The 6119-nt window shown below is 39.0% G+C and overlaps 1 protein-coding gene across 1 annotated transcript in view; it reads right to left on the reverse strand.

Moving 5' to 3' along the window:
- LOC109823291 overlaps window positions 1-1500 on the reverse strand; it is a gene marked incomplete at its 3' end in the record, with an annotated part of 17030 nt that extends 15530 nt beyond the window's left edge. The window contains exon 1 of the mRNA XM_020389576.1: window positions 1447-1500. The remainder of the gene's footprint in view (window positions 1-1446) is intronic.

The raw sequence follows: 6119 nt of genomic DNA on the forward strand, positions 1-6119 counted from the left end.
CATAAAGGAAAGAAATAAGACATAAGGCAAAAAAAGCCATATAAATAAATGTTAGCAGGATATTGCAAAATTTGATGAGTGTGGTTGCAGAACCTACAAATATCTAACATTAATAAATATGAACCATACTGAGATATTATCATTAAGCACACCAAATAATGACTAGTTCATTTATAAATTATTTAATACAGAAAACATATCTGACACCAATCTTAACAGAAATGACAGAGCATAATAACAGCAGCAACAAATCCTTTATTCCGTATCTTGGGAAATACAGCAAGTATCCTTCCGTTCAGCTCTAAAAGGAATGATGAGCAATGGACTGTCTAGATCAATTGTACCAATTTATAATTCATTAGTAGACTAATAATGGCGTTAAATTTCATTCATAGTTGACTGTCTCCCAATACAGAGAAAGACTGAGAAAGGTAGCGTGAAGAATGAATATAAATTTGACTGCTAATTAAATTCTAAATTCACGAGGATATGCCGCATTGTTTTTTTCAGCCTCGACCCCAGAAAAAAAAGGTGCTAGGCTGGACATCCATGTGAAATGACAAAACAAATGCTTCATGAAGGATCGTATTGCATTGGAAATTCCCACATGTTAGCTACCTTTTCATTTTTCAGTGGAGGAGCATGAATTACATCATGCAAGGTAATAAGTCTCTGTTCAGAGTTCTAAGTTTGAAGTGTACAGAACAGAGTGTGACATGTTAGGGATATGAAGTAAACAGAGTGCACCATATCCTAATTGAATTGAATTAATCGTCTCCTGCTACATAATTAGCAATCTAGCTAAAATGCACTTACTTATAATATAATCTGAATCGCTCATATAATATGAAATCCATTTCATGTTACTAAACTTTGTTGCCTTATGAATTTCTTAATCACATGAGACACACTTCAACGTAGCTACGTAGCTTACTAAACCTGAGAGATGAATGCAATTACCTTAAAAATGTTATCATTTTTCTCCATCAAGGACTATTTCGATACATGGTTTCGTAAACTTAAATCACATGACTATTTCGGTATGTCTTATCAATTACAAATTCAATCGTCCATGTCAGTTGAAAATTCTCAGCCTCCTATTTTCGCTATAACCAACATCACATATAAGAGGAAAAACAACTTAAACAAAAGATCATACCACAGTTAATCACAGCCTAATTAACCATGCACATATTTTAATGCAAGGATCTTTTCTCACAGACATAAGAAGAGAATTCCATAAATCTTTGAAACTTATATCAATTTGCCGATGTTCTCAAAGTACCAATAAATGAAATGAGAGCAAATAATAACCTAAAAATCGAGGAAAAATCCATAGGAAAACACGAAATAAAGGATCATCGATCCAATAGGTCAAGACCACAAAAAGAAATTAAAGGAAGAAGTGCCAAACAAATCAAGAAATTAGAGGAAATTAGGGTTTACCATGTCGCAGTTTCGCTTTTATCGATTTCAAAAGAGAGGAGAAATATGTGCGAGACGCAGTCAGAACGTCGACGATTTTTTATTTATTTTATTCTCATAAATAATCTCCATTCCAAGATTGAAACTGAAATTTGAGAGCAGCCCGTGGATTTAATTTACCCCTGCTTTTGGTCGAAAATATCAGGTTTGCCCTCCGCATGGCGCGGATCGCTCCAAGCCCTTTTACGTGTCTTTCAAAGGGCTGGTTAGGTGACAAAACATAGATGAATCATCCTAGTTTAAAGTTCCGTTTTTATAATTTAAAAAATAAAAATTCTATTTAAAAATTTGCATTTGTTTTTGTAACAAATATCTCCTCTTAACTGGGTTGGAATTTGCATACTCTATGTTGCTAAAAAATAGTAGAGAGGCATTGCTTAATTAATAGACGTTGATTTGTTTAATGAGTGATTATGATTAATTTTAAATTGTGGATCCCCCCTTGAATTGTACTCATCTGTTACTTTTATATATGGGTTTTTTATATGGAAACCGCCTTTAAAATAGGGGTGTAATACGAAAACCACTTTTATTGTTTAATTTATATATGAATCATCTTAAAGTATATTTCATTTTAATCAACATCAAAAACTCATTTCCTGTTGATTTTTTAATTAAAATTGTTTAACTACCCCTATGTTTACTGTTGACACCCACCCCTGTAACCATGATTTAAATCTAGAGATAGAAGAAGAGGGAGATGATGTAGAAAAGGAGGAAGATGGGAGAACAAGGAAGAGGTGGGGTCCTAAATTTAGAGGTAGGAAAAGTGGGAGAGGGGAGAACCACGGGTAGGGGGGAGGGGGAGAGAGGCCCTAAATCTAGAGGATAGACCATAGAAGAAGAGAGGGAGGGTGTGATGTGCCGTCGGTGTGTGGGCGGCCGGGTTTGGTGGGCAATTTGTAGGGCGACAGTAAATAGGGGGTATCAAAAGAATTTCTTTACTAAAAGGAGGCTGGTTTTTCCATTAGACAAATGACGTGGATCATGGAGCTAAAGAAAAATGTTAAACGTGGTTCTCTTTCTTTTCTTGAAATGGATATCCAAAATCTTTTAGTGGAAACTAGAAAGTAATTTATAGAAAATGGCATCATGGATTTCCTACGATATTGTGAAAATGCAAAAAGAGAAAACTCTAACTATCATCATGCATATACAATGGATGAAGAAAGAAAGTTGGAGCATTTCTTTTGGTGTTCTGTTTCTTGCTTTGATTGATATCAAAGATTTGGAGATGTTGTTATTTTCGACACAACCTATAAGGTGAATGCTTATGAAATGCCATTTGACATATTTGTGGCTGTCAACAATCATGGGAAGACAATACTTTTCAGATATGCACTTCTAAGAAATGAGACAATAGGTGTATTAGTAATTGTTGGGGTCTGCCCAATTGAGTGGGTGGGTCCCAAGTTGGCTCAAAACAATTCTTTAGTGAACTAGTTCCTAATCCTAAAAGGTTACTGTTTTGTTCTGTACTCTATATATATGCACTTATGCAGAGATTAAAGAGAGAGAAAAACATACTATTGCCATATCTGCTTCATTGCCGAGGTTCGAACACCACGGGTACGACGGTGATACATGGCCTTAACAGTATTGAGGAGCGCAATCGATAATATTGTTAAAGCTATTAAAACTCTTGTAATTCCCACAAGGTCAACTAAGGTAACAACTGCATTCCTTACTGTCCTTCCAATTCTCCCGTTAATTCTCTTCAATCGGATGACGGGTCCACAAAACTATCACGCTAAGAATCACCTCTGATAGTCAATTTCTTTAAAATTCTCCCACCAATCCTCTTCAACAGGATGACGGGTCCACACAAACCTATCACGTTAATGATTACCTCTGATAGTTGATTATTTTCCAATTTCTCCTGTCAATCCTCTTCAACAGGATGATGAGTCCACACAAAACAATCACGATAATGATTACCCCTGATAATCGATTATCTTCCAAATTCTCTCACCAATCCTCTTCAATAGGATGGCAGATCCACAAAGCTATCATGTTAACGATTACTTTGATAGTAAACTCTTCGACTACTATCAAAAATACTCCGTCAAGTAGTGGTCTATCATGCTATGAGCCCCTGCTTGTCACTTGATCTGGATAGTGATCTACCATGCGATGATTCGCTATCTGATCCGCTCTGAATGTTCTATCTCCTTAGAACGATCGAAGATAGTGGCCTACCATGAGATGTGCTGCTATTCTAATCTCAGTCGTTATACTTTTATGTCACTGATCGACTTGATTATCTTCACACCGTCATTCCTGCAAATAACGTTGTTCGTTTATATTGGCCTACTGAGCGATGTGCCTTATCAACCCCCTTATTCTCAAATAGTGACCTACCAAGTAATGAGTCGCTATTCAAATTTGAGATCGTTATTCCCCTAATGATATCATCTCACTCTCCCGGTCATTCTTGTAAATGACCACTCATTCGAGTAGCGAGCTTACCATGCGACGGGTCTCGTTCTCAAATTCTCAGGCTAAGTTGTTACACCAAATAGCACAACTCAATTACTAACTGAACCGTTATAATTCTGATCAATTCTTAATCCTACGCCCTAAATGGATAAGGATAGAGGAGAAATTTAGCATTAAGTCTAAGAGAAACTTCTTGACAACTCACCATACTGAGAAAGATGGTATGGCTAGCCCAATTCAAATGGTATTTGGTAAAGGCAAAATCAAATCCATTGATAGCTAGGGGTTTGCTAAAAATCCTAACTATTAATCAATAGTGCATACAAAGCAGGAACTCACAAGATATTTGAAGTGAAAATCCAATTTATTCATGATGAAAAGTTTTCATTACAAAATTCATTCAAAAGAAAAGAAACTCAAAAGCTTCTCAACCGATCTTCTATCTCCTTGATGGCTCTGGCATGCTCCTTTTCAACCTTGCTAAGGATTTTTCGGTGAATATCTTCTTCCGTAAGCGAGACGGTGTCGGTTACCTGGACACCTACTGCTTTCAGAGCTCTATCCTTATCCTCAAGCTCACCGAGGACCTGCTATTGCTGAGTCTCAAGCTCCTCCAACTCTATCAGGACTTGGGCATGAGCTTGCTCTTAATCAGAAAAGAATGCTTGTGCCTCCACTATGACTCGCTTCACTTTAGATATGCATTGAGCTAAGTTTGCTAAGACGGAGTTGGCCTTCCGACATTCTTCCCCGATCTGCTCACCCTGTGCGGTAGCTCACTCCACCTCCTCCTTTAGTCAACTTTCTTCGGCCAAGGCCTCCTCCAAAATACATTCCCGCTCTTTTAGGGCTATTTCAACCTTTTCAGAAGCCAGGCTGACAATATTGGAACTGTCAGAGCAGAGAACGAGCAATTCCTGGATATCTTTCTTCATCAACCACAAGCGAGTTTGATACGGAGAGGCAGCATCAGCACTAACCAGCCTAGTCAAATTGTCCACACATATCTGCAGGACTAGTTTACAATCGTCAAAGGAGCAACTCTCATCCAATATCATCCTTACGCTAGTCCGGAGGTAAGATTAGAAATTCTCGATAGTGTGATCTACGACCATCTTTCTCATATGGTCTGTCGGGGAAAGAGGAGTTTTGCTCGTAGCTGGCATCGTCATATGAACTTGAGGTAAAGCGCTAGTTGCTACAACGGAAAGCGTCGGAGTCGACACCGATGAAGTGGGGAGTTCCATCATCCCCATCGAAATCCCGGCATTGGAAGTTGAATGAGCTCCAACAACCAAAGCGTGAGTTGTTAAAGCTGGAATTGAAGCCAGGACAGTTACAAGGGCCAGCGATGAACTTGTTATCGCCTCGACCTGAGCTCTAAATCTGTTGCTTGGACTGTAGTCTCCACAAGCTTACTCACTTGATGGAGGGCAGTCGGTCGAGGCGAGACAGAAGCACCCTCATGTATGACTCCAGCAAGCCAGCCCATCATTCGAGACCCTTGGGAGACGTGTCAACTGCAATCAAAATTAACAAATGAAGTGTTAACGCATTCAGTTAAGCAACTCTCAAGGAGCTACAAGTTTACACTTCACAATACCTGGAGTGAAAGCAGCAGCCTTAGAAGCTTGTTCGCGAGGGGGCTCGGAGCATCAAAGTCCCCAATGAGAGATTCGCTTAGGGAAGAGTGGTGGGAAGCATGTTCACTCTCTTCATAATCCCTAAAGACAGCATTTACAGCATCTTCGCTGTCGATCGAGAGCTCGGCTTCTTCTTCCTCTCTTTCAGTAGAGGAGATAGTAATAGCCGCTTTCGTTGTTCCTGCTTTAATAATGATAGAAGAATAAGCGTATATGAGGCAATCACACTGAACAAAGTAAAATAAAAGAAATAGAAGTGAGAGAACAATTAACCTCCGAGACAATCGGTTGAGCGACCTGAGTCATAGACTCAGCAAGTGCTTGTTGATCAACAACAAAAGTTGACGGCATAAATTCCGATGTTGGTGGAGTTGTTTCCGTCCTAATGACAGGGGTCGACAAAGCAGCTTCCACAGAAAGATGAGCCGAAGAGGCTTGAATGTCCGCCAATGTCATTGAAGTAGCTAGTGGAGCTATATCCAAAATAGATTGAGTTGTGGAGACTGTCGGGAATGCACGATGTGTGACCTTCCCTTGCTTCGATAATCCCCG

The sequence above is a fragment of the Asparagus officinalis genome, chromosome 9 (assembly GCF_001876935.1).
Source record: "Asparagus officinalis chromosome 9, Aspof.V1, whole genome shotgun sequence".
Classification (NCBI taxonomy): Eukaryota; Viridiplantae; Streptophyta; class Magnoliopsida; order Asparagales; family Asparagaceae; genus Asparagus; species Asparagus officinalis.